Raw genomic sequence first — 12,352 nt, forward strand, 5'->3', positions numbered from 1 at the left:
ATGGATAAATACTAGCATGGAAGTGAAAAAGGGGAACCATTGTACACTCAGCGTTATTATAAATCATAGCAGCCACTATGGAAACTAGCATAAATAATGCACAGAAAATCAAAAACATAAATACATGATCCAGCTATTTCATTTTTCGGAATATGTCCAAAGGAAATGAAAACACTAAGTTGAAAAGTCATCTGCACCTGTCTATTCATAACATCATTAATTACAAATTTCCAATTGTGGGTAAAATTTCAGTATTCCCGGGATCTCTAACCTGGCCTTAGTCTATCTTATATCAACTTATATCAATAGGTGTTTCCAAGGGGTGGAGAGAAGTAGTCCTTCTCCATAACAGTAAGTGCTTATAAGGGATGGGGGAAGAGTGAGTGCGCACCTGGACTGGAAAGGTTGTATTTTATTCTTCCCAGCCAGGACAGGGAGAGATATGGGCCAGTGGGAGTAGTGACTTCCTGTAAGCAATAAATGGGTTTCTCACACTTTGTTTCCCACTTGACAGATTTCAGTTCAAAACATTTTATTTGCCATGGGTTGAGATAAAATACTTTTCCCCTGGAAGTAGTTGGCAGTATCTCTGAACCTGACATCTCTCTTCATGGGCGTGACACTCAGTGGGGCTGCCCCTAGAGATGGTGAGAAGACCCAGAAACCCCTTGTGGATGGTGGGGAATCTCTGGTTGCTGCTGCGGTGGGGACTGATGACTCACCCTTACCTCTGGCAGATGTGGAGGGTGCAGCTTCATCCAGGGGATTCTACTTGGGGAGCCCCTGCTGGGAAATTGGTCTAAGGTACAGTACCTTCTAGATGGGTGGGGCATTCTGCAGAATTGGGAAGGGTAGACACATTGGAAGCTGTGGCATTAGCCCTCCATGAGATAGAAGACTGTTTAGAGGCCCTTAGTGTCCATGTAGCTGCCAGGATTGTGGGATGTTTGTTTCTAGAGATAGTGGAAAGCTTTAACAAGGAAAGAGACACACACCAGAATCACCTGGAAGAGGTGGGTAACAACCTACCAGATGCCTTTAAGAAAGAGAGACAAGTATTAGGAATATTGAAAAGTGAGATTGTGCTCCTGGAAGATATTTTAGCAGTGAGGGAGGAGGCAAAAGAGAATCCAAGTTGCAGGAGGCCATGGGGTAGGGTGAGAAAGGAGTGGTGCCTTCAGCCCTGGAGATGGGACAGGAGATATCTGGGAGGAAAGGGGCTGGACCAGAGGGTGGGACTATTGCTGAGGCCACAGCCCAGGGCATCAGGCTCTCCTGTATTAAAGGCCTGCCCAGTTGTAATTAAGAAAATAAAAATGCAACAACTGCAGGCTCCGTGGTGGAGGAACAGCCTCCTCCTCAGGTTGTGGTGCTCTCCATGCTCTGTCCCTATTCCCAGGACGACCTGGTGGGCATGAGTATCCAGTTTTGCCTGAAGCTTTCATAACATCTGCCAACATGACTTTTGTGTGTTTGTGGTATGAGGGTAGAAAACATAAATATGTCTGGTTCTGAAATGGGTAGATTGGTTTCCCTTATGACTCACCCTTCCCTATGGCAGTGATTGCAAAGTGCCCATCGCACACACAGAATCATGCGTATCTGGATTGGCTCACAGCAGCCATCAGGCAGGTTTGGTCTAATAATGGTGATTTACCACAGTTACTTATTTGCCAGAAAATGCATGCAGAGCTACATCAGGTGTTATGGGAGTAGGGCATGAACAATACCATCTGTAATATGGAGCCCCAGGGCCCTGGTGAGGAGTTGTTCACCATGAGAATGAGAAATGCTCCATACATTTCCCCGATCTTTTTTTGTGTCCTTAGAAACTATTTTTGCACACTACATACGGCAGCCCATAAGTGAGGCTACTAGTACTTTAGAAGATCTGGGGGAGGTTGAAACAATCAGAACATAGAAGGAAGTACAGGCTACAACTGAAAGGAGAGGTGAAAAGGCTCAGGTGAAGGTCTCAAGGATCCAGATGTGGGTTTATTGATAAAGGCCAGGGTAGTAAAAGAAAAACTTGATGGGCAACCCAAGAGGATCTTGTTAGAACTGTGGCACCAATTAAAGCCAGAGCAGGCATTCCAGCCACTGAGGTCCAGGACTTGGAAGCCAGAGGCAAAGACCCATGTCCAGACTGTGTCCCTGTGAGACTTCCTGCGGGACAGTACTCAGGCCCTGCCTGGGCCCTCACCCCCACAAGATGATAACTGGAAATGTTGTTTTGACTAAGGTGTTTCAAGGCCCCTATCTTGGGGGTTGTGGTGGGGCCAAGAGGCCAAATGTAGAATTAGCAATTCATTGGTCCCCAACAAATGTACAATGTGTCCTGGCACTGGTGGACACAGGAGCTGAATGTTCTCTGATTTATGGCAAACCTGAGCATTTTCCTGGGACCCTTGCTATAATAGATGGCTATGGGGTAAGGCAATTAGAGTGAAGAAAGCCCAAGTCCCAATGGTGATAGGGCATTTACTGCCAAAGGAGAACATTGTACACATTTCTGCCATCCCTGAATATATTTTGAGAGTGGATACACTTCAAGGCCTGTGACTACAGAACACAGCAGGTGAGTTCAGACCGAGGGTAAATGTGGTAAAGGCAGTTCTGAGCAGCATGCTAAGCACCCACCTGTTGCTCATGCTAAGCACCCACCTGTTGCTCTGCCTCTTCCTTGGTGGGTGACAAATACTAATCCAGGTAAATTGCCTGGGGTACTGAAGGAAACCAGAGAAACTCTACAGGAGCTGCTGGAGCAGGTGAGCATCATAAAGCCCACCCACTGTTCTTTTATTTTCCCTGTGTGGCCAGTGAAAAAGCCATACAGCTCTTGGCTATGACCATAGATTACAGGAAATTGAATAAATTCACACCCCCTTTGCATGCTGCTGACCCCTGTAAGCATCCCTTATGGACACTCTCAGTCATGAACTAGGGACACATCATTATGTTGTGGACTTTGCTAATGCTTTCTTCTCTATTGACATAGCACAGAAAAGTCAGGAACATTTTGCCTTCATTTTGGAAAGCCAGAAGTGGACATTCCTTGTCCTTCCAAAGGCATACATCCCTGGTCCCACCATTTGTCACTGACTTGTAGCCCAGGACTTGGCCACATGGAAGAAACCACACATGGTGAGGCTGTATCACTAAAGTGATGATATGCTCACATCTGATTCTCTGGCAGATTTAGAAGGGGCATTTCCTAGACTGCTGCAACATCTACAGGAGAAAGATGGGCTGTGAACAACACTAAGGTTCAGGAACCTGGTTTGTCTATAAAGTTCATAGGAATTGTCTGTTTGAGTAAAAGTAAAGTTATCCCAGAAACAGTCACAGACAAGGTCAAGGCTTTCCCTACCCCTACCATTGTGTCAGTATTAAAAGAATTTTTGTGTCTTTTGGGCTACTAGAGAGATTTTATGCCACACTTGTCACAAATTATGAAGCCCTATACTGGTTAGTACAAAAGAGCGTCAGGTGGGACTGGGATGAGACATCTGCAGCTGCTTTTACTGCTGCTAAGAAAGCAGTGAAGGCCATACAAGCCTTGAGTGTAATGGACTCATCAACACCCCGTGACCTAGATGTTAATGTAACTGAAGATGGTTATGGATGGGGCCTTTGGCAGGGGCTTGAATGGACCTTCCCACCTATTGGATTCTGGTCACAACTATGGAAAGGAGTAGAGATCTGGTACACCTTGAAAGAGAAGCAACTGGCTGCTGTGTCCCACGCCTTGATGGCTATGGAGCCCATCACCAGAACAGCTCTGACAAAGCTAATGACCACCTATCACATCGTGGGGTGGGTGCAAGAGTGAACAAAATGGACATGGAGCAGCGTGGCTCTGGTGCCTACACTGGCAAGTAGGGCACATATTTACAGCACTTTAGTGCCCTCTGTACTAGCCCCTTCAGTGGAGAACAATGCTTATTGGGGCCAGTCACATATGCCAGTGGAAAGAAGGAAGAACTTGCTTTGGAGCCATTGGGAGCCAAGAGTCCTTATCAGGAGGGAAAGCCCCTATATCTGAAGATGCTTGGTATACAGATGGTTCCAGTTGTAGTTAGCACCCCACGTGGAGGGCTGTGGCTTTTTCTCGTAAGATTGAGACAATATGAATGAAGGATGGAGAGGGGAAGAGCTGTCAACTTTCTGAGTTGTGGGCAGTGCAGCTTGTGATCACCCAGGAACCCTCACATATCATTGTTTACACTGACAGCTTGGCCATCTATTGGGGTTTGACACTGTGGCTACAAACATGGTACCATACCAACTGGATGGGTGGTCACTGGACTCTACCACAGGGAGGGGTGTGAAGGTCTTATATACTAGACCAGAATGAGATCCCATGCTTGCCAATGTCCTGTCACAGGACTACTCTTATGCATCCATCCTCTCTGATGGACAATATTAGCCTATGCTGCTGTTAGTAAAACATGTATTTTATCACTCTTAAGGTTATTTTCTTCTATAATCATTATTGCTAGGACCCCCACCGCCTTGTTGTGTTTGTACAGAGCTCTCTACCAGTTCAACTGCTGGCCTCCTGTGAAATGGATGAGCTAGGGAATTAATCCGCATTGGACTTTGAACCTAGCAGAGTCCTCCAAATTGGAGATTATCATGATTTTATTGCTTTTATTGTATGTTATTAATCAGGTTATGATGATCCAGTTTTGTCACACCAGAGCCATTGTGGAAGATAGAGACTAGATTGTGAGACAAGATTTCTGGAGGAGTGGGCTGTGGGTAGAATTGCAATGTTTCCAGAGTCTCTCACCTAGTCTTAGTCAATCTCCATATCAATAGGTGTTTCCTAGGGGTGGAGAGAAGTAGTTCATTTCCATACCAAGAGGCCTGTACAAGGGGTGTGGGAAGACTGGGCACCTGGGCCAGAGAAGGGTTTTTTGGCTTCCTCCAAGCCAGGATCAGGAGAGACATGGGCAAGTGGGAGTAGTGTCTTGCTGTAAGCAATAAAAGGGTTTCTCCCACTTTGTTTTTCCCTTTGACTGATTTGGATTCAAAAGTTTATCTGCCCCTAGTGGGGAACACATTTCCCCCAGAGTTAACACCAAGATATAGAAGCATCCAAAGTGTCCATCAATAGATAAATGGATAAATAACTTGTGATATAAATATACAATGTAATGTTATTCAGCCATAAAAATGTAGCAAACCCTGCCTTTTGTGAAAACATAGATAGATCTTGAGGTTATTATGTTAAATGAAATATGTCAGAGAAAGAAAAATGCTGCATGATTTCACTTATGTATGGAAACTACACACAGAAACACACACACACTCATATAAATGTGGGGAATTGTGGAAAGGGGATTTAGAGGAAGGTGTTCAAAGGACCAAACCTCTAGGTATAAGAAAAATAAATAGTAGGAATAATGTATGACATGATGACTACACTACTGTACGATACATACAAAACAAGAGAGTAGATTGTAAGTGTTCTCATCACAAAGAGAATTTCTTTTTTTCTTTTCCCTGTATTGTATCTATATGAGATAATATGTTACCATATATAATATATATAGCAATCATTTAACAATATATATATATTAAATGATTATGCTGCATACCTTAATCTCAGTTAAGTATGTCAATTGTTATCTCATTAAGCAAGAAAAAATAGGAAAAAATATCTCACACTCTATGAAAACCTTTTTCAGGCATCCCCACTTTTGTGAAGCCCAAAACATCCTGCACCAAGAGTGAGGGCTCCTGCTACCATGGAATTGACTTCTTATCACTACTCAATAAGCTTTGCAGGATTCCTTGTGGACTTTCCTCTATGTAAACACTAGGAGTGGTAAGGTAGAGATTTCAAAATTTAAACTTTCTTGTCCTTGGAGATTCCTCTTTCCACTATGCTTTTCTCTTGGAAGACAGTTGCTAATTAGAATGATAAAAATATTGGCAAATTGGATTTTTCCCTAAAAACTCCTTCTGTACTTAGTATCTGAGGTATACTAACATTATTAGCCACATTCATTTATGTTAGGATCCATTCCAACCAAATTTGGTGAAGGGTCCCAATATGTACCACAATTTCTTTTTCTTGTGCTAGTTTCCCTTCAAAAGATGACAACCATGTAGAAGAAATTATCTATCACCTAGAACACAAGATGGTTGAGATTAGCAACAGGAGCAAAATGGAAAAAGCCTGTTCAAAAGTGAAAGAAGCCTGTGGGATTTTCAGACATAATCAAAAATAACAATATCCTCATTATGGGAATTCCATTAAGAGAAGAAAAACACCAAAATATATATTCAAAGAAATAAGGTCTGAAAATGCCCAACCATAAGGAGAAAAATGTACTAAGATCTGTAAGACCAAATAATTCAAAAATGTTGAGCTCAATTAGGACTGCACTGGGACACGTTATAAGAAATGGTCAGAGGGCAGAGACAAGATGGCAGCATGAGTAGGACAGTGGGAATCTCCTCCTAAAACATATATATTTTTGAAAATACAGCAAATACAATTAATCCTAAAAGAGAGACCAGAAGACACAGCACAACAGCCAGATTACATCCACACCTGCGAGAACACAGCGTCTGGTGAAAGGGGTAAGATACAAGCCCCGGCCCACGGGAACCGAGCACCCCTCACCAACTCCTGGTGGGAAGAGAGGAGTCCGAGTGGGGAGGGAGAGGGAGCCCAGGACTGCTAAACACCCAGACCTAGCCATCCACACCAGAACACAGACACAGGGCATGCGTGGGACGCTGGAAACTAGGGAAACAGGACAGCAAGAACTTTGAGCAGGTCCCGAAACCGGCGCCACTGTTACAAAGAAAAGTGAGTGCTTTTTGAAAGTCTTAAAGGGACAGGGGCGCCGCAGCTGGATGGAAGCTTCCAGGGTCAAAGTCCAGCATATGGAAATTCCAGGGATCCCTGGGTGCACTAATCCCCTGGGCAACAATTCTGAGACCCTTCATGGAGGTAAACAACCAAAGAGCCCCCGTCCATTACCCCTCTGGGGCCTGACCAGAGCAGAGCAGCAGCCTGAGGCTGGCTACGGTCACAGCAAGGGAGCTTCCTCCATACCAGCCTGGCAATATACAGAGACACAGTCTACATGCAATTGCCCAACACAAGCCACTAGTGGTTGCAGTTGTCCCAGTTAAAAAAGGCCTGGAGCTAGTGGAAATACTGGGCCCTCCCAGCTGACAGAAAGTAAATAGCTCACCATTGCACCTATCAACATGAAAAGGCAAAAAAAATTTGATCCAGACAAGACTAACCCAAACAGCTTAGACATCTGCTACACTTTCCCTGTGAAGGAACCTGGGGAGATAGATTTAACCAGTCTTCTGAAAAAGAATTCAAAACATAAGTCATAACTTTGCTGATGGACTTGCAGAGAAATATGTATGAACTAAGGAGGGAGAATACAGAAATTAAACAAGCTCTGGAAGGACTTGAAAACAGAATGGATGAGATGTAAGAGACCATTAATGGACTAGAAAACAGAGAACAGGAATGCAGAAAAGCTGATGCAGAGAGACATAAAAGGATCTCCAGGAATAAAAGAATTTTAATAGAACTGTGTGACCAATTGAAACGGAACAATATCTGCATTATAGGGGTACCAGAAGGAGAAGAGAGATAAAAAAAAAGGGATAGAAAGTGTCTTTGAAGAAATAATTGCTGAAAACTTCCCCAAACTAGGGGAGGAAATGGATTCTCAGACCACAGAGGTACAGAGAACTCCCATGACAAGGGATCAAAGTAGGGCAACACCAAGACACATAATAATTAAAATGGCAAAGATCAAAGACAAGGACAAAGTATTAAAGGCAGCCAGAGAGTAAAAAGAAAGTCACCTACAAAGGAAAACACATCAGGCTATCATAAGACTTCTCAACAGAAACCCTACAGGCCAGAAGAAAGTGGCATGATATACTTAATGCAATGAAACAGAAGGCCCTCGAACTAAGATTACTGTATCGAGCACGATTATCATTGAAATATGAAGGATGGATAAAACAATTCCCAGACAAGCAAAAGTTGAGGGACTCTGCCTCCCACAAACAACCTCTACAGGGCACCTAACAGGGACTTCTCTAGATGGGAGCACTCCTAAAAAGAGCACAGAACAAAACACTCAACATATGAAGAAGGGAGGAGGAGGAATAAGAAGGGAGAGAAATAAGGAATCATCAGACCGTGTTTATAATAGCTCAATAAGCGAGTTAAGTTGGACAGTAAGATAGTAAAGAAGCTAACCTTGAACTTTTAGTAACCACAAACTTAAAGCCTGCAATGGCAATAAGTACATACTTTCAATAATCACCCTAAATGTGAATGGACTGAATGCACCAATCAAAAGCCACAGGGTAATAGAATGGATATAAAAGCAAGACCCATCCATATGCTTCTTACAAGAGAGTCACCTCAAACCCAAAGTCATGCTCAGAATTAAGTCAAGGGATAGAAAAAGATATTTCATGCAACAACAGAGAGAAAAAAGCAGGTGTTGCAATACTAGTATCAGACAATATAGACTTCAAAATAAAGAAGGTAACAAAAGATAAAGAAAGACATTACATAATGATAAAGGGCTCAGTCCAACAAGAGGATATAACCAATATAAATATATATGCACCCAATACAGGAGCACCAACATATGTGAAACAAATACTAACAGAATTAAAGGAGGAAATAGAATGCAATGGATTCATTCTGGGAGACTTCAACACACAACCTACTCCAAAGGACAGATCCAACAGACAGAAAATAACGACACAGAGGCACTGAACAACACACTAGAACAGATGGACCTAATAGACATCTACAGAACTCTATATCCAAAAGCAACAAGATACACATTCTTCTCAAGTGCACATGGAACATTCTCCAGAATAGACCACATACTAGGCCACAAAAAATCCCTCAGTAAATTCCAAAAGATTGAAATCCTACCAACCAACTTTTCAGACCACAAAGGCATAAAACTAGAAATAAACTGTACAAAGAAAACAAAAAGGCTCACAAACACATGGAGGTTTAACAACACGCTCCTAAATAATCAATGGATCAATGACCAAATCAAAATGGAGAAACAGCAATATACGGAAACAAACAACAACAAGAACACAAAGCCCCTACTACTGTGGGACACAGCAAAAGCAGTCTTAAGAGGAAAGTATATAGCTATTCAAGCATATTTAAAAAAGGAAGAGCAATCCCAAATGAATGGTCTAATGTCACAATTATAGAAATGGAAAAAGAAGAACAGATGAGGCGTAAGGTCAGAAGAAGGAGGGACATAATAAACATCAGAGAAGAAATAAATAAAATTGAGAAGAATAAAACAACAGCAAAAATCAATGAAACCAAGAGCTGGTTCTTTGAGAAAATAAACAAAATAGATAAGCTTCTAGCCAGACTTATTAAGAAGAAAATAGAGTCAACACAAATCAACAGTATCAGAAATGAGAAAGGAAAAACCATGACGGACCCCACAGATACCGCGTTCGCCCCTTGTGGCGGTGATGACAGCGATACGTACACAGACCTGGTTCACTTCAGTTCTTTATTGTTGCTCGGAAGGCCGGGAGAAGGTGAGTGAGAAGAAGCAACAGCCGGGGGGAGCGAATGAGAGGAAGAATGAGAGGAGAGAGAGACAGAATTTGAGAGAGAATGAGTGAGAGAGTGAGAGAGTGAGAGAGTGAGAGAGTGGGAGAGTGAGAGAGTGAGGGCTTCTCTTTCCTGCTTATGCCTTATATAAAGGAAGCTGGCCTATGGTGATCAAGATCATGCAAGCCTATAGGAGCAACTTCCTTATGCTAATGCCACCAAACCAGGCAGGGTGGCGCCCAGGAAGCGTGCACCATCTTAGGGCATTGGTCAACTAGAGTGGAAGGGCGGTGTTCAGCCATAATGGGACTCAGCCTCGGCCGTAGGCCGGCCCCTACAACAGAAATATAAAGAATTACTAGAGAGTACTATGAAAACCTATATACTAACAAGCTGGAAAACGTAGGAGAAATGGACAACTTCCTACAAAAATACAATATTACAAACTGACCCAGAAAGAAACAGAAAATCTAAACAGACCAATTACCAGGAACGAAATTGAAGCAGTAATCAAAAAACTACCAAAGAACAAAACCACTGAGCCAGACGGATTTACCTCGGAATTTTATCAGACATACAGAGAAGACATAATACCCATTCTCCTTAAATATTCCAAAAATAGAAGAGGAGGGAATACTCCCAAACTCATTCTATGAAGCCAACATCACCTTAATACCAAAACCAGGCAAAGACCCCACCAAAAAGGAAAACTAGAGACCAATATCCCTCATGAATGTAAATGCAAAAATACTCAAAAAAATGTGAGCAAACCGAATTCAAAAATACATTAAAAAGATCGTACACCATGACCAAGTGGGATTCATCCCATGGATGCAAGGATGGTACAACATTCGAAAATCCATCAACATCATCCACCACATCAACAAAAATAAAGACAAAAACCACATGATTAACTCAATAGATGCTGAAAAAGCATTTAATAAAATTCAACATCCATTCATGATAAAAGCTCTCAACAAATGGGTATGGAGAGCAAGTACCTCAACATAATCAAGGCCATATATGATAAACCCACAGCCAACATCATACTGAACAGTGAGAAGCTGAAAGCTTTTACTCTGTGATCGGGAACAAGACATGGATGCCCACTATCCCCACTATTATTCAACATAGTACTGGAGGTCCTAGCCACGGCAATTAGACAGAACAAAGAAATACAAGGAATCCAGATTGCTAAAGAAGAAGTTAAACTGTCCCTAATTGCAGATGACATGATATTGTACATAAAAAACCCTAAAGACTCCACTCCGAAACTACTAGAGCTAATATCGGAATTCAGCAAAGTTGCAGGATGCAAAATTAACATACAGAAATGTGTGGCTTTCCTACACACTAACAATAAGCTAATAGAAAGAGAAATCAGGAAGACAATTCCATTCACAAGAGCATCAAAAAAATAAAATACCTAGGAATAAACCTAACCAAGGAAGTGAAAGACCTATACTTTGAAAACTATAAGACACTCTTAAGAGAAATTAAAGAGGTCACTAACAAATGGAAACTCATCCCATGCCCTTGGCTAGGAAGAATTAATATCGTCAAAATGGCCATTCTGCCCAAAGCAATATACAGATTCGATGCAATCCCTATAAAATTACCAACAGCTTTCTTCAATGAACTGGATCAAATAGTGCAAAAATTCATATGGAAACACCAAAGACCCAGAATAGCTAAAGCAATCCAGAGAAGGAAGAACAAAGTGTGGGGCATCTCACTCCCCTACTTCAAGCTCTACTACAAAGCCACAGTAATCAAGACAATTTAGTACTGGCACAAGAACAGAGTCACAGACCAATGGAACAGACTAGAGACTCCAAGCATTAACCCAAACATATATGGTAAACTAATATTTGATAAAGGGGCCATGGACATACAATGGGAAAATGATAGTGTCTTCAACAGATGGTGCTGGCAAAACTGGACAGCTACATGTAAGAGAATGAAACTGGATCACTGTATAACCCCATACACAAAAGAAAATTAGAAATGAATCAAAGACTTGAATGTAAGTCAAGAAACCATAAATCTCTTAGAAAAAAACATAGGCAAAAATCTCTTAGACATAAATATGAGTGACCACTTCTTGAACATATATCCCTGGGAAAGGGAAACAAATGCAAAAATGAACAAATGGGACTATATCAAGCTGAAAAGCTTCTGTACAGCAAAGGACACCATCAATAGAACAAAAAGGTATCCTACAGTATGGGAGAATATATTCATAAATGACAGATCCGATAAAGGGTTGACATCCAAAATATATAAAGAGCTCACACACCTCAACAAACAAAAAGCAAATAAGCCTTTTTAAAAAATGGGCAGATGAGCTGAATATACAGTTCTCCAAAGAAGAATTTCAGGTGGCCAACAGACACATGAATAGATGCTCCACATCACTTGTCATCAGATAAATGCAAATTAAACAAGAGATATCACCTCACACCAGTAAGGATCGCCATCATTGAAAAGACAAACAACAACAAATGTTGGTGAGGTTGCGGAGAAAGGGGAACCTTCCTACACTGCTGGTGGGAATGTAAATTAGTTCAACCATTGTGGAAAGCGGTATGGAGGTTCCTTAAAATGCTCAAAATAGAAATACCATTTGACCCAGGAATTCCACTTCTAGGAATTTACCCTAAGAATGCAGCACTCCAGTTTGCAAAAGACAGATGCACCCCTATGTTTATCACTGCACTATTTACAATAGCTAAGATA

This window comes from Manis pentadactyla, chromosome 13, assembly GCF_030020395.1.
Source record: "Manis pentadactyla isolate mManPen7 chromosome 13, mManPen7.hap1, whole genome shotgun sequence".
NCBI classification, from domain to species: Eukaryota; Metazoa; Chordata; class Mammalia; order Pholidota; family Manidae; genus Manis; species Manis pentadactyla.